Consider the following 23,276-nt stretch of genomic DNA (forward strand, 5'->3'; position numbering starts at 1 on the left):
TGATCACTGACCTGCATTGACATAATCAAGAATGCCATGATCAATGATCACCGGACTCACGTTGCCATGATGGAGATCACCACGATTATATCAACAAGTTGATATTATCATGGTTGAGATCGGCACAATCGAGATCACAATGATGGGTGATCGTCAGGCCAACATCGCCATGATCAAAATCGACACGATTGAGATTGCGCTGATGGTTTCGACAGGATGGCAACTCCATGATCGAGATCACATGATTGCTAATCACCAGGCAGGCAAAATTATTGATGTGATCAAGATCGCCATGATCGATGCTTGGCATCGCCACAGTCTATGATCACCAGGCTCACATTATTGAAAAAAATGGGAAAAATCTCACAAAACAGCTTCTCATCTTCGATTCCTGAACCCCTGTGACTAGGACACGGGGTATGAGGGTTATGGTCGTTCACATCTGCATTTTTAGGTTGCAGGCGGAGTTACACTTTAATATCATTATATGTAATGCCAGTAAAGGGGCGAGGCTGTGACCACTCGTTTTTGTACAATAGCTGCGCTCTGTGGTGTTCGCTTGGGCTGACGCTCAGTTAGATCCCCGTATTGCCTCCGCACAGCTTCTGCGATCAGAGAGATGAGTGTGTAGTGCTGTGACACGGCCTCTCCTCGCCTCGTATAAAAGGGATGAGGAGACAATGAGCTTTATTTATTATGCATTAAAAGTAACTGTACTCCGCTGCTAAATCAGTCAGAGTAACAGACTACCGCAGCTCCCCGCTGACTCGTCTAGTGCCAGCGAGATGGGAATGTCTCCGTCTCAGTCCCAGGGGGCAATATGTCCTTTAATGGTGACCTTAATGGGGTTTTCCAGGATCTTAGTACCAGCTGGGGAACTCTAATGGTTAGTACGTAAAATAACCAACGTTACCTAAGGGTGTATCAGTCTCCCCTGCTATAGGGGGCGCCACCTAGCATCTAAGGCATATAAAGACCACTGTATCTTAATATTATTACATTCCTGTACTATTTAGACACTGTATAGCACGTTTTTACACATTTGCTAATGTATATAGAGATGTTATTTGATCACTGTATGGCAGAATTTACTTAAAGGAGACCTGTCACTTGGCATAAACATGTATTTCTTTTTACCTGGTCTGAATGACGCTGTTCTCCTGAGTTCAGCAATGTCTTTCTTTTGTTCTTGCGACTTTCTGTTCCTGAGATATGGCCCTCTAATTCCTCAATGGAAATCTAGTCTTGTTACAAAGTGGGCATGGTCATCAGCAGCTCAGTGGGCGTCGCCTTAGGAGCCACACCCACTTGGATCACATTGGTAGAAATATATACAGGGGAGAGGAGACCATAGCTCAGGAATGGAGAGGCACAGAAATAAAAGAAAAACATCGCCGGATTCAGGAAAACAGCGGCATTGACACAAAGCTAAAAAAAAAAATCATATTTATGGTAAGTGACAGATCCCTTTTAGAATTATGTGGTGCGGTTACATACACAGTATGTGGTTTCTTCATGCTTCAATTGTTATTATCGGTTGTCGTCAGGTTTTTTTTGTTTTTTTTTTTTTTTTTTTTTATGTAACTAGACTTATTTGACCTGTGCTTGACAGTGTTATTTCATCACTATTTGAACATTGTATGGTGGTATTTGCTTGTGTCATTGTTCCTTAGGCACTGTGCAGTTCATTATTACCATGGCAGTTGTATTCCTTTTTAAGTAATCAATTCAAGGGAAGTGTTATTTGCTCAACAATTTAGACTATTATTCAGTCATTGTACGGTATGGCTCTTGACACTGTATGACGGTATACTATATTAGGGCATGCTTTCCCATTTTTGAAGTCCAAGTTTTAAAGTCTGCTCTCGGAGAGTAAAGTGATAACGTAATTACACCGATTCCTTTCCTACACATTGGGCAAGTCTTGGCCACACCTCATTACCACTTGGCCCCACCCCTGAGGATCTTTTGTGGTATCACCAAGGTTTTTCTTGGCATTATGTAGCCTCTTCTCTCTGTGAAAGTAGGGGAATATGTACAAAGGCTTGATAGTGCGGGTTTAATGGAGGCAGCATACCGCCATATACTGTACAGTCCCTTTGCTTGCAGGGAACATGTAGTGTATTGATCTTCCCAGTTTATGATTACAGCTCTGCGGTATGTCGTGTGGCTCTGCAGTGAGCGATTGGAGCGTTTATTTGGTATTCCGTACCTTCCCTTGCTCAGATTTGTTTGCTCTTTTATGTCGGAGCCATGAATATGAATGAATGTGATTTATCAAGGCCGCGCGCATCCTGTTTTATTGGAAAAAGCTGTGTTTTGTGCATTATTAGCGGAGCCGAGGAACCCAAACCTGGGCGACTGACCTTTGCGGCCAGCGAATCACTTTTTATTATACCGCCTCATTTGTCTTTTTCTTTCAAGGAGTAATTCCTTCGTTGGACAGGTTGGAAACGCCGGATCTGCTGAAAACCATCCCCACCCGATGGAGATACCCGCTTTTATACATTTAAAATGCTGTTTTGTACATTTTTCCTTGATGTCAGTGGATGGAAACATTCTTGCGACAAAATATATATATATACACATATCCACCTTTTGTGCAGCTTACTACAGTCCTCTTCACTAGAGGTCCTCTACACGGTTCATATAGGAACAGCGCCATAGATAGTGGTGGCTGTGCCAGGTACTGCAGCTCCGCCATAGAGTTTTATGGGACTCACATTGACTGGGTTAATGATAAATTGCCTATTAAAAGCCCTGGTGGTGACATAAGGCGCATAAATGGCTGTCACACCACAGCAGCTCCAACAGGCTGTAAACTACGTGACTGAGATAAGACACAACGCAGACAGGTTACAGGTACTCAGAGCCTTACCGCAGTGCCACTCCGGGATCACAGAAGAGTCCTTCAACTTCAATGACAACAGTAAATCTGAAATGTAAGAAAAAAGATGCAAGTAAAATATATCTTTGTACCGTGTTAGCCAGTAGAGATAAAAAAAATTTGTTTAAAAGAACAGAGAGTCCTCAGTGGTTGATACCTTTTAATGGCTAACTGAAAAGATGGTAATAATTGCAAGCTTTCGAGACTACTCAGGTCTCTTCATCAGGCATGGTATAACACAAAATCTGAAGAGTCACGTATTTATACACAACAGGACTTAGAATAGTGCAGTAAAAAAAAAAAAAAAAAAAAGAACAAGTTATATGAAACATAGAGATAGTTCTGTTTCATATAACTTGTTCTTTTTTTTTTTTTTTTTTTTTACTGCACTATTCTAAGTCCTGTTGTGTATAAATACGTGACTCTTCAGATTTTGTGTTATACCATGCCTGATGAAGAGACCTGAGTAGTCTCGAAAGCTTGCAATTATTACCATCTTTTCAGTTAGCCATTAAAAGGTATCAACCACTGAGGACTCTCTGTTCTTTTAAACAAATTTTTTTTAGAAAAAAGATGGTGAGAACAACAGAAAATCCAAAAATCAACAGCACAGAGCGGCGTTATAAACTGAACCCATCCCAACCACACATAAGAGGAACTAATTCAATTCAGAGCCAGAGAGGGCTGTATTGTAGTAGTTATATTCTTGCACATAGGGGGCAGTATTATAGTAGCTATATTCTTGTACATAGGGGTCAGTATTATAGCAGTTATATTCTTGTACATAGCGGCAGTATTATAGTAGTTATATTCTTGTACATATGGGCAGTATTATAGTAGTTATATTCTTGTACATAGGAGCAGTATTATAGTAGTTATATTCTTGTACATAGGGGGCAGTATTATAGTAGTTATATTCTTGTACATAGGGGCAGTATTATAGTAGTTATATTCTTGTACATAGGGGCAGTATTATAGTAGTTATATTCTTGTACATAGGGGGCAGTATTATAGTAGTTATATTCTTGTACATAGGGGCAGTATTATAGTAGTTATATTCTTGTACATAGGGGGCAGTATAATAGTAGTTATATTCTTGTACATAGGGGGCAGTATTATAGCAGTTATATTCTTGTACATAGAGGGCAGTATTATAGTAGTTATCTTCTTGTACATAGGAGCAGTATTATAGTAGTTATATTTTTGTACATAGGGGGCAGTATTATAGTAGTTATATTCTTGTACATAGGGGGCAGTATTATAGTAGTTATATTCTTGCACATAGGGGGCAGTATTATAGTAGTTATATTCTTGTACATAGGGGTCAGTATTATAGCAGTTATATTCTTGTACATAGCGGCAGTATTATAGTAGTTATATTCTTGTACATATGGGCAGTATTATAGTAGTTATATTCTTGTACATAGGAGCAGTATTATAGTAGTTATATTCTTGTACATAGGGGGCAGTATTATAGTAGTTATATTCTTGTACATAGGGGCAGTATTATAGTAGTTATATTCTTGTACATAGGGGCAGTATTATAGTAGATATATTCTTGTACATAGGGGGCAGTATTATAGTAGTTATATTCTTGTACATAGGGGACAGTATTATAGTAGTTATATTCTTGTACATAGGGGGCAGTATTATAGTAGTTATATTCTTGTACATAGGGGCAGTATTATAGTAGTTATATTCTTGTACATAGGGGGCAGTATAATAGTAGTTATATTCTTGTACATAGGGGGCAGTATTATAGCAGTTATATTCTTGTACATAGAGGGCAGTATTATAGTAGTTATCTTCTTGTACATAGGAGCAGTATTATAGTAGTTATATTTTTGTACATAGGGGGCAGTATTATAGTAGTTATATTCTTGTACATAGGGGGCAGTATTATAGTAGTTATATTCTTGCACATAGGGGGCAGTATTATAGTAGTTATATTCTTGTACATAGGGAACAGTATTATAGTAGTTACATTCTTGTACATAGGGAGCAGTATTATAGTAGTTATATTCTTGTACATAGGAGCAGTATTATAGTAGTTATATTCTTGTACATAGGGGGCAGTATTATAGTAGTTATATTCTTGTACATAGGGAACAGTATTATAGTAGTTATATTCTTGTACATAGGGGCAGTATTATAGTAGTTATATTCTTGTACATAGGGAGCAGTATTATAGTAGTTATATTCTTGTACATAGGGGCAGTATTATAGTAGTTATATTCTTGTACATAGGAGCAGTATTATAGTAGTTATATTCTTGTACATAGGGGCAGTATTATAGTAGTTATATTCTTGTACATAGGGAGCAGTATTATAGTAGTTATATTCTTGTACATAGGAGCAGTATTATAGTAGTTATATTCTTGTACATAGGGGCAGTATTATAGTAGTTATATTCTTGTACATAGGAGCAGTATTATAGTAGTTATATTCTTGTACATAGGGGCAGTATTATAGAAGTTATATTCGTGTACATAGGAGCAGTATTATAGTAGTTATATTCTTGTACATAGGAGCAGTATTATAGTAGTTATATTCTTGTACATAGGAGCAGTATTATAGTAGTTATATTCTTATACATAGGGGGCAGTATTATAGTAGTTATATTCTTGTACATAGGGGGCAGTATTATAGTAGTTATATTCTTGTACATAGGAGCAGTATTATAGTAGTTATATTCTTATACATAGGGGACAGTATTATAGTAGTTATATTCTTGTACATAGGGGGCAGTATTATAGTAGTTATATACTTGTACATAGAGGGCAGTATTATAGTAGTTATATTCTTGTACATAGGAGCAGTATTATAGTAGTTATATTCGTGTACATAGGGGCAGTATTATAGTAGTTATATTCTTGTACATAGGAGCAGTATTATAGTAGTTATATTCTTGTACATAGGGAGCAGTATTATAGTAGTTATATTCTTGTACATAGAAGCAGTATTATAGTAGTTATATTCTTATACATAGGGGACAGTATTATAGTAGTTATATTCTTATACATAGGGGACAGTATTATAGTAGTTATATTCTTGTACATATGGAATATGAAGCCTCTATTTTCCTAAGTACTGAACTAACAACATGGCCGAATCCGGTGGTAATTTGTGTCCCTATGAATGAACACATTCCCCTTTGCTATTGGCAAGAATTTGACTTAATCAAAGGTTTTCCGAAATCTGGATCCCTTCCATGGAAATTAACGTTAATAGTAGTGGGTACTTATCTAGTGAAAGTAATCCTATTTCCCTGTGATGGATTCTCTCTAACGTGAGGCAAGGGTTTATAGAAGCGCAGCAGACAACGTTAGAGCTTTAATGGTCCTGTTTATGAACTCTTAACATGAGCAGAAAAATTAAAATTGTGCAAAGTACAAAGATTTATAAACCCTCTTATTTCTTTTTTAATAGGAAACTGTCCTATCATAGCCGCAATTATAATCTCATGGATTGCCAATATCTGCTGTACACATCTAATTATACATAAAATACCCAGGTTATACCAGCTGTACATATATAATTATATACAGGAGATGCCCAGGTTATACCAGCTGTACATATATAATTATATACAGGAGAAGCCCAGGTTATACCAACTGTACATATATAATTATATACAGGAGATGCCCAGGTTATACCAGCTGTACATATATAATTATATACAGGAGATGCCCAGGTTATACCAGCTGTACCTATATAATTATATACAGGAGATGCCCAGGTTATATCAGCTGTACATATATAATTATAAACAGGAGATGCCCAGGTTATACCAGCTGTACATATATAATTATATACAGGAGATGCCCAGGTTATACCAGCTGTACATATATAATTATATACAGGAGATGCCCAGGTTATACCAGCTGTACATATATAATTATATACAGGAGATGCCCAGGTTATACCAGCTGTACATATATAATTATATACAGGAGATGCCGAGGTTATACCAGCTGTACATATATAATTATATACAGGAGATGTCCAGGATATACCAGCTGTACATATATAATTATATACAGGAGATGCCCAGGTTATACCAGCTGTACATATATAATTATATACAGGAGATGCCCAGGTTATACCAGCTGTACATATATAATTATATACAGGAGATGCCCAGGTTATACCAGCTGTACATATATAATTATATACAGGAGATGCCCAGGTTATACCAGCTGTACATATATAATTATATGCAGGAGAAGCCCAGGATATACCAGCTGTACATATATAATTATATACAGGAGATACCCAGGTTATACTAGCTATACATATATAATTATATACAGGAGATGTCCAGGTTATACCAGCTGTACATATATAACTATATACAGGAGATGTCCAGGTTATACCAGCTGTACATATATAATTATATACAGGAGATGCCCAGGTTATACCAGCTGTACATATATAATTATATACAGGAGATGTCCAGGATATACCAGCTGTACATATATAATTATATACAGGAGATGCCCAGGTTATACCAGCTGTACATATATAATTATATACAGGAGATGCCCAGGTTATACCAGCTGTACATATATAATTATATACAGGAGATGCCCAGGTTATACCAGCTGTACATATATAATAATATACAGGAGATGCCCAGGTTATACTAGCTATACATATATAATTATATACAGGAGATGCCCAGGTTATACCAGCTGTACATATATAATTATATACAGGAGATGTCCAGGATATACCAGCTGTACATATATAATTATATACAGGAGATGCCCAGGTTATACCAGCTGTACATATATAATTATATACAGGAGATGCCCAGGTTATACCAGCTGTACATATATAATTATATACAGGAGATGCCCAGGTTATACCAGCTGTACATATATAATAATATACAGGAGATGCCCAGGTTATACTAGCTATACATATATAATTATATACAGGAGATGCCCAGGTTATACCAGCTGTACATATATAATTATATACAGGAGATGCCCAGGTTATATAACCTGGGCATCTCCTATATATAATTATATATGTACAGGTGGTATAACCTGGGCATCTCCTGTATATAATTATATATGTACAGGTGGTACCAGCTGTATGTATATGTCACGCTCCCCGGGTCCTCACCCCCGCTCCCCGGCTCACCTGCCACGCTGCCCGCTCCTCAGCCCCCGGATTCCGTCCGTCCCAGGCCCCCTGGTTCCCGATCCCGGCGCCCGACGGCTTCCCAGGACCTGGCCGGCTCTCCTGCGTCCTCCCCTCAGCCTCCTTCCCTGGCTTCTGGCACCCGGGCGGCGCGCATGCGCGTTAGGGCGCGCGCGCGGTCACTGACCCTTTCTTAAAGGGCCAGCGTCCATTAACAGGAAATGAGGTGGAACAGGTACTGGGTATAAAGGGGGTTAGTGTCCAAGGGGGCGGGGCCTGATCTTCGTGTTCCCTGAGCTAGGAGTCAGGTCTCCTGGTGTTTATGTGCCTGTACTCACCTATCTCTCTTTGTAGAGCCGTACCTGCCTCGCCATCCCGTCTGCCGTATCCTGAACCCCGCACACTGTCCGTCTGCCATCTGACAGTCCGTACCATCTCGGATCCCTGCGGTGACCCGTCATCTCGCTCCTGAGGTTCCGGACCCCGCCTGATATCATCTCGGCTTCCGAACCTGAGCTACGTCACCAGGACTACCATCTGTGACACCGTGGTCCCAGGGACTCCTCCGCTGCCTTCACTTGCACGGACTGTTCTGCTGCCCATCAGTGCTTCAGCTGCCGGACTCCCTACCACCATCTTAAGAGTTCGGTCCAGTGGATCCACCTCCTGGGTCGGCCCGACCGCCCGGCCGTGACAGTAAGATCAGGCCATGGATCCCGCTGCAGCACTAGCGGCCTTGCAAGAGGAACTCCGACGTCAGCATGAAGTCCAGACCCGCATGTTGCAATTTATGACCTCCGTGGACACCCGCCTGTACACGTTACAAGCATCAATGACGCCTGCGGCACCCAGGTCCCCAGCTATGCAAGCCATGGCTCCCGCACCAGTGGCAGCCTCTTCAGATGCTTCCCGTCTCCGTTTGGCGTCACCACCTCGTTATGCTGGAGATCCCAAGACCTGCAGGGGCTTCATAAACCAGTGTTCCCTTCATTTCACGCAGCTGCCACATCTGTTCGCCTCTGACCAAGCCAAGGTCGCCTTTATAATGTCTCATTTGGAGGGCGAGGCGCTGGCGTGGATGAACCCCTTGTGGGAGAAGGAGGACCCCATGACCAAGAACCTTCAAGAGTTCCTGCAGGCCTTTCGCAGCACCTTCGACGAGCCGGGACGCGCCTCTGCGTCTGCTTCATCCCTCCTCCGCCTACGTCAAGGAACACTGACGGTGGGTCAATATGCCATCCGTTTCCGTACTTTGGCTTCTGAACTCGGGTGGAATAATGAGGCCCTGACAGCCGCCTTCTGGGAAGGACTCTCGAGTCGCATCAAGGATGAGTTGGCGGGTCGTGACGTGCCCTCCACCCTAGATGCCCTGATTGCCCTAGCCACTCGAGTGGACATTCGTTTCCAGGAACGCTCCAAAGAGCTGTATCGTGAGAGACGTGCAGTACGGCACTCCCCTCCTCCACAGAAGTCCTCTGTGCCTCACTCTTCAACAGCTGGGATTCCTGTCCACGAGCCCATGCAGGTTGACCGAGTACGACAGTCTGACCAACGTAGAGCAGAGCGGCTCGCCAAAGGCCTCTGCTTTTACTGCGGAGAGGGCACACATCTCTTACGCTCCTGTCCGGAAAGGCCGGGAAACTCCAAAGCCTAGGGTTGGTAGGAGAGGCCACCCTAGGTGCTGGGACTCTCTCAGACCCAGTTATGTGGACGATACAAGTGTCAACAGGAGAGACGCGCTTCACGGCTGAGGCATACCTCGACTCCGGAGCAGCAGGCAATTTTATCCAGCAGGCCACGGTGGACAAGTACCAGCTGCCTGTTACTCCACTCGATAAGCCCCTAATGATTGCCTCGGTGGATGGGAGACCCCTCTCTGATACCATCTCCTGGATCACCAAGCCGGTGGAATTGCGTATAGGTGCTCTGCACACCGAGAACATCGCTCTCTACGTCCTTCCACACATGTCCCATCAAATCCTGCTGGGACTTCCTTGGTTGCGGACACACGAACCATCAGTCAGCTGGGGTACTGGCGAAATCACTCGTTGGGGCTCTGCCTGTCATGAGAGATGTCTAAAGTCCCTACAACCAATCCGACGTCCCCCGGCTCCAGAGAACCTACCGGAACTGCCCTCGGCCTATTGGTCCTTCGCGGACGTTTTTGACAAGAAGGAGTCTGAGGTACTTCCGCCACACCGTCCCTACGATTGCGCCATCGACCTGCTCCCAGGAACAACACCACCTCGAGGACGGATATATCCGTTGTCTCCAGCGGAAACCAGGGCCATGTCCACATACATCACGGAAAGCCTGGCAAAGGGATTCATCCGGAGATCCTCCTCTCCTGCGGGAGCAGGCTTCTTCTTCGTTAAGAAGAAAGAGGGTGACCTACGCCCATGCATTGACTACCGGGGCTTGAATCAGATCACCATAAAAAACAAGTACCCCCTACCGCTCATCCCCGAATTGTTCGACCGGCTCAGAGGAGCCCGTGTGTTCACCAAACTGGATCTTCGGGGTGCCTACAACCTAGTTCGTATCCGCTCTGGGGACGAATGGAAGACCGCATTTAATACTCGCGACGGGCACTACGAATACTGCGTGATGCCCTTCGGTCTGTGTAACGCTCCTGCCGTATTCCAAGAACTGGTGAACGACATATTCCGGGACCTCCTCTACCTCTGTGTAGTAGTTTATCTGGATGACATCCTTGTCTTCTCTCCGGACCTCCAGACCCACAGAGAGAACGTAAAGCTGGTTCTACAAAGACTGAGAGAGAATCGTCTCTACGCCAAATATGAGAAGTGCGTCTTTGAGCAGTCTTCTCTCCCTTTCCTGGGATACATCATCTCGGGTACTGGGTTGCAGATGGATCCAAAGAAGGTCTCCTCCATACTCAACTGGCCTCCTCCTTCTGGACTGAAGGCAATCCAACAGTTCCTGGGATTCGCCAACTACTACCGCCAGTTTATCCCGCACTTCTCCGCCCTGACTGCCCCTCTCTCCGCTTTGACCAAAAAGGAGGCTAAACCAAAGGACTGGTCACCTGCGGCCGACGCCGCGTTTTGCTCTTTGAAGCGAGCTTTCGCCTCCTCTCCTGTACTCCACCGACCGGAGTTAAACCGCTAGTTCACCTTGGAGGTGGATGCCTCCTCCTCAGGAGCCGGAGCAGTGCTCATGCAAAAATCCTCCTCCGGGAAGATGGTGACTTGCGGTTTCTTTTCTAAGAGCTTCTCAGCACCAGAACGGAATTACACCATCGGTGACCGAGAATTATTGGCGGTCAAACTAGCTCTGGAGGAGTGGCGCTACCTCCTGGAAGGAGCAGTGTACCCCGTGACCATCTACACGGACCACAAGAACCTGGAATACCTGCGGTCCGCTCAGCGACTGAACCCGCGGCAAGCCAGGTGGTCCTTATTCTTTGCCAGGTTTGACTTCCAGCTCCACTTCCGACCCGCGGACAAGAATATACGCGCCGATGCCTTGTCTAGGTCCCTCATGTCCATGGAGCAGGAGGAAGAGACTACCCAACCTATCATCCCTCCTAGCAAGATTGTTCCGGTGGCTCCCGTCACTCTGGCCCAGATACCACCCGGGAAGACCTATGTCTCGGAGACCGACAGGCAAAAAGTGTTACACTGGGGTCATGCCTCAAAAACAGCCGGCCATGCAGGCCAGAAGAGAACATGGGGTGCGATTGTACGCCATTACTGGTGGCCATCCCTTCGCACTGACGTCGCCGCCTTTGTCTCTGCCTGCTCCTCTTGTGCCAGGAACAAGACGCCCAAACACCTGCCCTATGGCCGTCTGCTGCCTCTACCGATACCCTCAGTTCCCTGGCAACACATTGCGATGGACTTTATTACGGACTTGCCATTATCCTCTGGACACACAGTCATATGGGTCGTGGTGGACCGGTTCTCCAAAATGGCCCACTTCATCCCCATGGCTGGACTGCCCTCTGCTCAGGAACTCGCGGAAGCCTATATCCATCACATCTTCCGCTTGCATGGCTTTCCATCCCACATCGTGTCCGACAGAGGAACTCAGTTCACCTCCCGCTTCTGGAGGGCGCTCTGCAAACACCTGGGAGTAACTCTGGACTTTTCTTCCGCATACCATCCTCAGTCTAATGGCCAAGTGGAGAGGGTCAATCAAATCTTGACATCCTTCTTACGTCACTATGTCAACACCCATCACGACGACTGGTCCACGCTTCTGCCTTGGGCTGAATTCTCACATAACCACCACATCAGTGAGTCGTCCTCCAAATCTCCCTTCCATGTCGTTTACGGACTTCAGCCCTCCGTTCCATTGCCTATATCCCCTTCTTCGGATGTCCCTGCGGCTGATACTGTAGCCCGTGACTTCGCTACCATTTGGGACTCTGTCAAGGCGTCCCTTGGACGCGCTTCCCAGCGGATGAAGAAACACGCTGACAAGAGGCGTCTGGACCCTCCGTGTTTCTCTCCTGGTGACCTGGTCTGGCTTGCTTCCCAGTACATCCGATTGAAGATACCTTCCTACAAGCTGGGTCCTCGCTACATCGGGCCGTTTAAGGTCCTCGCCAAGATCAATGAGGTCTCCTACAAGCTACAGCTCCCGGCCACGATGAGGATACCCAACTCATTCCACGTCTCCCTGCTCAAGCCGGTGGTCCTTGGTCCCTTCTCCAATGCTGCCAGTCCGGCCCCTCCACCTATTGCCGATGACGACATCTATGCGGTAAGGGATATCGTGGCCATGAAGACCGTACGAGGTCGGCAGTTCTTCCTGGTGGACTGGGAGGGGTATGGTCCTGAGGATAGGTCTTGGGAGCCCAGGGAGAACGTGGGCACTCCTCTTATCCGTGCCTTCATGTCCCGGTTGCGGGGTGGGGGGCGTGGGGGGGGGGGTACTGTCACGCTCCCCGGGTCCTCACCCCCGCTCCCCGGCTCACCTGCCACGCTGCCCGCTCCTCAGCCCCCGGATTCCGTCCGTCCCAGGCCCCCTGGTTCCCGATCCCGGCGCCCGACGGCTTCCCAGGACCTGGCCGGCTCTCCTGCGTCCTCCCCTCAGCCTCCTTCCCTGGCTTCTGGCACCCGGGCGGCGCGCATGCGCGTTAGGGCGCGCGCGCGGTCACTGACCCTTTCTTAAAGGGCCAGCGTCCATTAACAGGAAATGAGGTGGAACAGGTACTGGGTATAAAGGGGGTTAGTGTCCAAGGGGGCGGGGCCTGATCTTCGTGTTCCCTGAGCTAGGAGTCAGGTCTCCTGGTGTTTATGTGCCTGTACTCACCTATCTCTCTTTGTAGAGCCGTACCTGCCTCGCCATCCCGTCTGCCGTATCCTGAACCCCGCACACTGTCCGTCTGCCATCTGACAGTCCGTACCATCTCGGATCCCTGCGGTGACCCGTCATCTCGCTCCTGAGGTTCCGGACCCCGCCTGATATCATCTCGGCTTCCGAACCTGAGCTACGTCACCAGGACTACCATCTGTGACACCGTGGTCCCAGGGACTCCTCCGCTGCCTTCACTTGCACGGACTGTTCTGCTGCCCATCAGTGCTTCAGCTGCCGGACTCCCTACCACCATCTTAAGAGTTCGGTCCAGTGGATCCACCTCCTGGGTCGGCCCGACCGCCCGGCCGTGACAGTATATAATTATATACAGGAGATGCCCAGGTTATACCAGCTGTACATATATAATTATATACAGGAGATGCCCCGGTTATACCAGCTGTACATATATAATTATATACAAAAGATGCCCAGGTTATACCAGCTGTACATATATAATTATATACAGGAGATGCCCAGGTTATACCAGCTGTACATATATAATTATATACAGGAGATGCCCAGGTTATACCGGCTGTACATATATAATTATATACAGGAGATGCCCAGGTTATACCAGCTGTACATATATAATTATATACAGGAGATGCCCCGGTTATACCAGCTGTACATATATAATTATATACAAAAGATGCCCAGGTTATACCAGCTGTACATATATAATTATATACAGGAGATGCCCAGGTTATACCAGCTGTACATATATAATTATATACAGGAGATGCCCAGGTTATACCGGCTGTACATATATAATTATATACAGGAGATGCCCAGGTTATACCAGCTGTACATATATAATTATATACAGGAGATGCCCAGGTTATACCGGCTGTACATATATAATTATATACAGGAGATGCCCAGGTTATACCAGCTGTACATATATAATTATATACAGGAGATGCCCAGGTTATACCGGCTGTACATATATAATTATATACAGGAGATGCCCAGGTTATACCAGCTGTACATATATAAATATATACAGGAGATGCCCAGGTTATACCGGCTGTACATATATAAATATATACAGGAGATGCCCAGGTTATACCAGCTGTACATATATAATTATATACAGGAGATGCCCAGGATATACCAGCTGTACATATAAAATTATATACAGGAGATGTCCAGGTTATACCAGCTGTACATATATAATTATATACAGGAGATGTCCAGGATATACCAGCTGTACATATATAATTATTAGTGATGAGCGAGTACTAAAAAGCTCGGGTGCTCGAAGCTCGGGCCGAGCATCCCAAGATACTCGTGTACTCGGGCCGAGCAACGAGCCCAATGTTATCCTATGGGAGACCCGAGTATTTTTGTGAAATGACCCCCCGGCAGCATGGAGAAACCCTAAAAATGTCACAAAAGTCTCAGAAGAGTGCTCAAATGACATGGCAACAGCATGGGGAAGACCCCTTGAAGCATTTATCACTGAAAAGTCACAGCTGTGAACAATTTTGTCCGCGTTTTACGCCATTTTTACGGACTCACCAGAAAACCTTCCAAAATGACCCCAAAATGATTTTTCATGGCAGAAATGTTAAGGGCACATACCCAATAGTGAGATAGAGCTGGTGTATGTTACTTTTTGAGATTAATACATGAAAGATTTTACGTGAAAACATTGTGTGGCACTCCGATGTCCCTGAGAAGAGACGTACATGAAGGCCTCTTGAGTCTAATGTGCCCATTTTGAGGAAGTGAGTCTTTGTAGTATTTTCCTTTGCCAGGGCAGTCCAAAATTGTGAGGTTCACCAATGCCCCTGCATACAGACGTGCATGAGGGCCTGTAAACCTGAAGTGCCCATTGGAAGGAAGTGGGTCTATTGTAGTATAGCCCTTAGGCAGGGCAGCCAAAAATTGGGAGGCTCCACGTTGTCCCTGGATAGAGACGAGCATGAGGGCCTGTAAACCTGAAGTGCCCATTGGAAGGAAGTGGGTGTATTATAGTATAGCCCTTAGGCAGGGCAGCCAAAAATTGGGAGGCTCCACGTTGTCCCTGGATAGAGACGTGCATGAGGGCCTGTAAACCTGAAGTGCCCATTGGAAGGAAGTGGGTCTATTGTAGTATAGCCCTTAGGCAGGGCAGCCAAAAATTGGGAGGCTCCACGTTGTCCCTGGATAGAGACGTGCATGAGGGCCTGTAAACCTGAAGTGCCCATTGGAAGGAAGTGGGTCTATTGTAGTATAGCCCTTAGGCAGGGCAGCCAAAAATTGGGAGGCTCCACGTTGTCCCTGGATAGAGACGTGCATGAGGGCCTGTAAACCTGAAGTGCCCATTGGAAGGAAGTGGGTCTATTGTAGTATAGCCCTTAGGCAGGGCAGCCAAAAATTGGGAGGCTCCACGTTGTCCCTGGATAGAGACGTGCATGAGGGCCTGTAAACCTGAAGTGCCCATTGGAAGGAAGTGGGTCTATTGTAGTATAGCCCTTAGGCAGGGCAGCCAAAAATTGGGAGGCTCCACGTTGTCCCTGGATAGAGACGTGCATGAGGGCCTGTAAACCTGAAGTGCCCATTGGAAGGAAGTGGGTCTATTGTAGTATAGCCCCTAGGCAGGGCAGCCAAAAATTGGGAGGCTCCACGTTGTCCCTGGATAGAGACGTGCATGAGGGCCTGTAAACCTGAAGTGCCCATTGGAAGGAAGTGGGTGTATTGTAGTATAGCCCTTAGGCAGGGCAGCCAAAAATTGGGAGGCTCCACGTTGTCCCTGGATAGAGACGTGCATGAGGGCCTGTAAACTTGAAGTGCCCATTGGAAGGAAGTGGGTGTATTGTAGTATAGCCCTTAGGCAGGGCAGCCAAAAATTGGGAGGCTCCACGTTGTCCCTGGATAGAGACCTGTTAGGTTCTTAGAGCCTCCGTGCTTGCATTTAAAAACCGCACGTGTGTGCCTGTTGGTGGCAGCTTTCCGCTGCATTTGTGTGAGTTTTGCAAAAACTTGGATATAACGCACAAGTCTAGTGAATAATACACATCAGCACAGCATTGCAAAATGCGCAAGGGCGTTGTCAACGAACAAGGAAGTGGACGTGATGGTGGTGCAGGCAGAGACCGAGGTTGTGTGCAAGCTCTAATTTCGCCACAACAAAGGGCCACATCTAGTCGCTCGCACGTCCTGTCCCAAATTCTTGGTGACCGCAGCAGTACACCGCTCTTGAACCAAGACCAGTGTCAACAGGTTGTTAGTTGGATAGCGGATAATGCTTCTAGTCAGATTGGCACCACCACAAACACTCTGTCTTCCACACGGTCAAGTGTCAGTAGCCGTGATACTGCACCGCACATTTCAGAACCTGATCCTCCTTCCTACCACCAGGCCGAGTACACGTCCACGGACATTACTGATCCCACACTTGTACACTCGGAAGAGCTGTTCGTTCACGTTTCCATTCACAAATTCTGGCCTCTCGCCAGCTCCTGTTGAAGTGGGCCATGACGAGATTGTATGTACAGATGCCCAAATATTTGAGCAGCCACGTTCTCACGAAGTTGGCAACGTGTCTCAACAAGGGGTGGACGATGATGAGACACAATTGTCAGGAAGTCAGGAGGAGGAGCAGGGTGCGGAAGAGGAAGACGACGTGGTGGATGATCCAGTAACTGACCCAACCTGGCAGGAGGATATGCAGAGCGAGGACAGCAGTGCACAGGGGGAGGGAGGCGTAGCATCCCAACAGGCAGTAAGAAGCAGAGTGGTGGCCCCAGGCAGACGTCAGGCAACTGTTCCCCGGAACAACACGACACAAGGTGCCTGTACAAATGTTAGGTCTTCCCGAGTCTGGCTGTAATACTATTGTATGTATTGAGGATTTCGATTGCGTTAGGGCAATGACAACCAGAGACGAGTTCTTGGTGCAAGACGTTTATAATATGCAACCAGCAAATATGTACATAAACGGAACAAAAACACAGTAGAACATAAATACAGGAAATACCTTCCAGGGACGGAGCGAAAGGGAATTCCCGGGACCGCGCACCGGACTCCCCCAGGGAGACCACCAAGAGCGAACCCCTATACAGGGACTGTCTGGCAATCACCCCAGAAGCCCTAAATGCGCAGCAGCCGGGACACAAAAGGGCAATAGGTAAGTCCAAAAATGTCCGTACGTGATGTGAGTCCAGAGTGGTATTAAACGGAAGGAACCGGGCAGAAGTGCCGACCAAAGACGGCAAACGGAGTCCGGGCACAGCTAGATGATACCAGATGAAGTCCAGAGTCGGTGTCGGTTGTTTTCCAAGAGGATCCGAATAACAATCAGGAACCAAAAGCAGCAGGGCAGGAGCACACAGGAAGCAGTATACTCAGGCACTGGACTAAGCTTTAGGGGCGGCTTTTAAACAGATGGACAGGAAGTAGGGCAACAGAACAGAAAACTCCATGTTAACAAAGGGCAAGCTCTTTCAAAAGAAAACTGGAAAACCCGGAACTCTGACACTGGCAGTTTTTTAAGTTGGCTCCAGATGATTCTAAAAAGGCCATTTGCAACACCTGCCATGCCAGCATCAGCAGGGGTACCAAAACTAGCAGCCTGACCACCACCAGCATGATCAGGCACATGTCAGCCAAGCACCCGACTTTGTGGGAAGTACAACAGAGTCGAGGAGCAGTGCTTGCTGATGTCACTGCTACGTCTTCGCTGGTTGTGCATGCGAGCCAATCCCCTGTCCATGCTGCCTGAGAACAAGCCTCCTCCACTCCTGCACCTGCAGTTGCCTACGCAGAAAGAACACCATCATCAAGCACGTCCTTGTCCCAGCGCAGCGTTCAGTTATCCATTCAGCAAACCTTTGAACGCAGGCGCAAATACACTGCCAACACCCCACATGCCACAGTTCTAAATGCTAACATTTCGCGACTGCTTGCGCTGGAAATGTTGCCTTTTAGGCTGGTTGAGACAGAAGCATTCCGCGACATGATGGTGGCAGCTGTCCCACGTTACTCGGTCCACAGCCGCCACTATTTCTCCCGGTGTGCCGTCCCCGCATTGCATAACCACCACGTGTCACAAAACATCACACGTGCCCTGAACAACGCTGTTTCAGCCAAAGTCCACCTAACCACAGACACGTGGACAAGTGCATGTGGGCAAGGCCGCTACATCTCGTTGACGTCACACTGGGTTAATATTGTGCAAGCTGGGACCCAGTCTGAGCGAGGGACGGAACACGTCCTTCACACACCAAGTTTTGCAGGCCCTACCTCAGTCAGGGTTTCACACACACACTCTACAGCTCCGGAATGTCATGCTCCTCAGCCTCCTCCTCCTCCTGCGCATCCTCATCCACTTTACCCTCCACACCAGTCCCAAGCTGGAAGTGTCGCGGGCGGAGGAGGGGACGGTGCGCTCTCCCACTGCTCGGGTCCGGCTGACGCTGCTCTACGGCTGCTGCTATCGCTCGTTGGCTCGAGCGATGGCCGGATCCCGGGGACTCGAGCGGCGCTACTCGCCCGTGAGTGAAAAGGGGTGGTTTGGGTTTTGGGGATATTGTCCGTGACGCCACCCACGGTTGTGGTGATTGTGTGGACACCACCGCTGCTCTGGACGGGGATCCCGGGAGCCTGTGACAGGGAGCAGCTTTGTTGTTATTTCTCCCCTCCGTGGGTAGGGGGGTTGGTTGTCCCGGGGCCTGGTGATGGGGTAGAGATGGATGACAGGCGGGTTGCGGGGCCTGATGAGGTGCAGGGTCGCAGGGGCAGCGCTGTGCCGCACGGCATGGAGGTACTCACTCAGCCCAATGATGATGACACAGTTCACGGTAAAACAAGTGGCTGGATGGACGGGTCACTCGGACGGCTGCGGTTGTTCCTCCCTGCAGGTTAGTGATGACTGTCTCTCCCTGCACCTAAGTTAAGTGTTGGTAGTGATGGTTTCCCAACGGTAACCCGCTCCCCGACCTGGATATGGGCCGGAGGAGCCCCTTTTGCCCACAGGCGCTGGCCCTGGGAGACGGTTGCCCTTGGCGGTGGCGGTGTCTCCCCTTCACGGTTGTACGGTTGCCTTCTATCTGGACTTGGCTGTTTGGAAACCCTGAGGTTCCCTTCACTAACGGATTTGGCAAATTCACGGCGACACCAAGCCTTGCCGGGATCCGAAAGTCCTCTGCCAATGGTGCTGGCTTCTCTTTGTATACCGGTCCGGTACGGCCGGGTCACCACCCGTCCACGGTCCTTACGGCAGACTCCAATCGGCCTCAACTGCAGACGGTCACCACATCCTGCCAACCTTGCTGTCCTGTCCGGTCCACACACCCGGACCAACTTCAGGCTCTTTGCTGTCACTTTTCTCCTCTCTACTACTTTCCTCCTTCCACTTCCTTAGCTTAACTCTCACTGCCTGTGTTTTCCCTCCTCCTCGGTGGGTGGAGACCAACCGCCTGGCTCCACACCCTGGTGTGGACAACAGCCCCTGGGGAAGGCAACTAGGATTTTGTGTTTTGACTATGATATGCCTGCAGGGAGTGTGGGGTGTTTAAGTGTTGTGCTCTGTGGCCCCTGGCTTGTCCAGGGCGACACAGAAGCACTGCAGCACTGCCTCGGCGAAGCGGCAACAGGCAGTGCTGAAGCTAATCTGTATAGGTGACAAACCCCACAATGCAGAAGAGGTGTGGACAGCTCTGAAACAGCAGGCAGATCACTGGCTCACAACTCTGAACCTAAAGCCAGGAAAGGTCGTGTGTGACAATGGCCGGAACCTGGTGGCGGCTTTGAGGCGAGGCCAGCTGACACATGTTCCATGCGTGGCCCATGTGCTCAACCTCGTGGTTCAGCGGTTTCTAAAGTCATACTCAGAGCTGTCTGATCTGCTGATAAAAGTTCGCCGCCTGTCTGCACATTTTCGAAAGTCACCTACTGCTTCAGCCGGCCTTGCCGGCTTAAGACGCCGTTTGCATCTTCCGGCACACAGACTGGTGTGTGATGTCCCCACGCTTTGGAATTCAACTCTGCACATGTTGGTCAGGATATGTGAGCAGAAGAGGGCAGTTGTTGAGTACCTGCATCACCTAAGCCGTCGGGAAATGGGTCAAACTCCACACATAACACCTGAGGAGTGGAGAGGGATGTCCGACCTATGCACCATCCGCCAAAACTTTGAGGACTCCACCAAGATGGTGAGCGGCGATGACGACATTATTAGCGTCACCATACCGCTTCTCTGCCTTCTAAAATGGTCTCTGCTCAAAAAACAACCATGATGCATTGCAGGCGGAGCGCGATGAGTTTGAGCAAGAAACAGTAGTGGGTGTGGGTGATGATAACACACAGCCCAGCCTCGTCTCATCACAACGTGCAGTGGAGGACTATGACGAGGAGGAGGATGAAGACATGGAGCAACTCTCTGGCCAAATTGAGGATATGACATGCAGTCATATCCTCGGTTCAGCGTGGCTGGCCAGAGGACAGGGTAGATGATGAGGAGGAGGAGGAGGACAGCATGTTCAGTCATCGTGTTGGTCAGGATACTGAAGTGATGGCTGTTAAGAGTCTGGCACACATGGCTGACTTTATGGTAAGCTGCCTGTCTCGTGACCCTCGCGTTAAGAACATCTTGGCCGACAATCATTACTGGTTGGTAACACTGTTAGACCCACGCTAAAAGGACAACTTTATGTCTCTTATTCCCGAGGCGGAGAGGTCAGGCAAAATGCAGCAGTTCCAGAAGGCCATAGTCACGGAAGTAGGCAAAGCATTCCCCTCACAAAACGCTAGCGGCATAGGTCAGGAATCAGTGGACAACCAAGGCGTACAGCCGAGAGGGGCACAAGTCCAATCCGCCAGAGGTAGGGGAACAGTCTTTAAGATGTGGGACAGTTTTCTCAGCCCCTCACATACCACAGCCCCTGAGGTGAGGGGTAGTGCCACAAGAAATCCTAAGTCTGCCCAGATGCTCAAGGAGTACCTTGCAGATCAAACAACTGTACTCCGACATTCCTCTGTGCCTTACAATTAATGTGTATCCAAGCTGGACACGTGGCATGAATTGGCTCTCTACGCCTTGGAAGTCCTGGCCTGCCCTGCCGCTAGCGTTTTGTCAGAGCGTGTTTTTAGTGCCGCAGGTGGAATCATTACAGATAAACGCACCCGCCTGTCAACTGTAAATGCTGACAGGCTGACTCTGATCAAGATGAACAAGGGTTGGATTTGGCCAGACTTCACCACACACACCAACAGCAAATTACAGCGGAATTTAAAGTTTGTAACGGGAATTTGCCATGTACCTCCACTCACCCATGGTAACACACTTCTGGACTTTGGCTAATCGCTGGACTGCTCCTCCTTCTCCTCATGCGCCATCATGGTGACCATTACAATAGTTAAGCCGTTGTTTCAGGTATACCCCCAGTGGTAAATTTTTTCGCCCATTCTTTCTGAATGGGCATTACAACGACAGGAGACCCGCTCCTTTGCAATGGGAACAATGTTTTGAGGCCCTCATGCACATCTCTATCCAGGGACAATGTGGAGCCTCCCAATTTTTGGCTGCCCTGCCTAAGGGCTATACTACAATAGACCCACTTCCTTACAATGGGCACTTCATGTTTACAGGCCATCATGCACGTCTCTATCCAGGGACAATATGGAGCCTCCCAATTTTTGGCTGCCCTACCTAAGGGCTATACTACAATAGACCCACTTCCTTACAATGGGCACTTCATGTTTACAGGCCATCATGCACGTCTCTATCCAGGGACAATATGGAGCCTGACGCTGCCACCGACTGCCACACACATGCTGTTTTTAAATGCAAGCACGGACGCAATAAGAACCTAACTGGTTTTTAGGAGCGACAATTACTGAGAAGTCTGACACTATCAGACACTGCTGACTGACGTGTATTATACACTAGACTTGTGCGTTATATAATAGTTTGTGCAAAACGCGCACCTGTACGCTGCCACCGACTGCCACACACGTGCTGTTTTTAAATGCAAGCACGGACGCAATAAGAACCTAACTGGTTTTTAGGAGCGACAATTACTGAGAAGTCTGACACTATCAGACACTGCTGACTGACGTGTATTATACACTAGACTTGTGCGTTATATAATAGTTTGTGCAAAACGCGCACCTGTACCCTGCCACCGACTGCCACACACGTGCTGTTTTTAAATGCAAGCACGGACGCAATAAGAACCTAACTGGTTTTTAGGAGCGACAATTACTGAGAAGTCTGACACTATCAGACACTGCTGACTGACGTGTATTATACACTAGACTTGTGCGTTATATAATAGTTTGTGCAAAACGCGCACCTGTACGCTGCCACCGACTGCCACACACGTGCTGTTTTTAAATGCAAGCACGGACGCAATAAGAACCTAACTGGTTTTTAGGAGCGACAATTACTGAGAAGTCTGACACTATCAGACACTGCTGACTGACGTGTATTATACACTAGACTTGTGCGTTATATAATAGTTTGTGCAAAACGCGCACCTGTACGCTGCCACCGACTGCCACACACGTGCTGTTTTTAAATGCAAGCACGGACGCAATAAGAACCTAACTGGTTTTTAGGAGCGACAATTACTGAGAAGTCTGACACTATCAGACACTGCTGACTGACGTGTATTATACACTAGACTTGTGCGTTATATAATAGTTTGTGCAAAACGCGCACCTGTACCCTGCCACCGACTGCCACACACGTGCTGTTTTTAAATGCAAGCACGGACGCAATAAGAACCTAACTGGTTTTTAGGAGCGACAATTACTGAGAAGTCTGACACTATCAGACACTGCTGACTGACGTGTATTATACACTAGACTTGTGCGTTATATAATAGTTTGTGCAAAACGCGCACCTGTACGCTGCCACCGACTGCCACACACGTGCTGTTTTTAAATGCAAGCACGGACGCAATAAGAACCTAACTGGTTT

General features: G+C 47.3%; 1 protein-coding gene across 4 annotated transcripts in view; it reads right to left on the reverse strand.

Moving 5' to 3' along the window:
• The window catches only part of SEMA6C (semaphorin 6C), a 165,046-nt gene that overhangs the window by 98,301 nt on the left and 43,469 nt on the right, over positions 1 to 23,276 (reverse strand). For all 4 annotated transcript variants that reach the window (XM_075330490.1, XM_075330489.1, XM_075330492.1 and 1 more), the window contains exon 2: positions 2,879 to 2,935. The gene's annotated coding sequence lies outside the window, so the exon portion shown is untranslated. The remainder of the gene's footprint in view (positions 1 to 2,878; positions 2,936 to 23,276) is intronic.

The sequence above is a fragment of the Anomaloglossus baeobatrachus genome, chromosome 12 (assembly GCF_048569485.1).
Source record: "Anomaloglossus baeobatrachus isolate aAnoBae1 chromosome 12, aAnoBae1.hap1, whole genome shotgun sequence".
Classification (NCBI taxonomy): Eukaryota; Metazoa; Chordata; class Amphibia; order Anura; family Aromobatidae; genus Anomaloglossus; species Anomaloglossus baeobatrachus.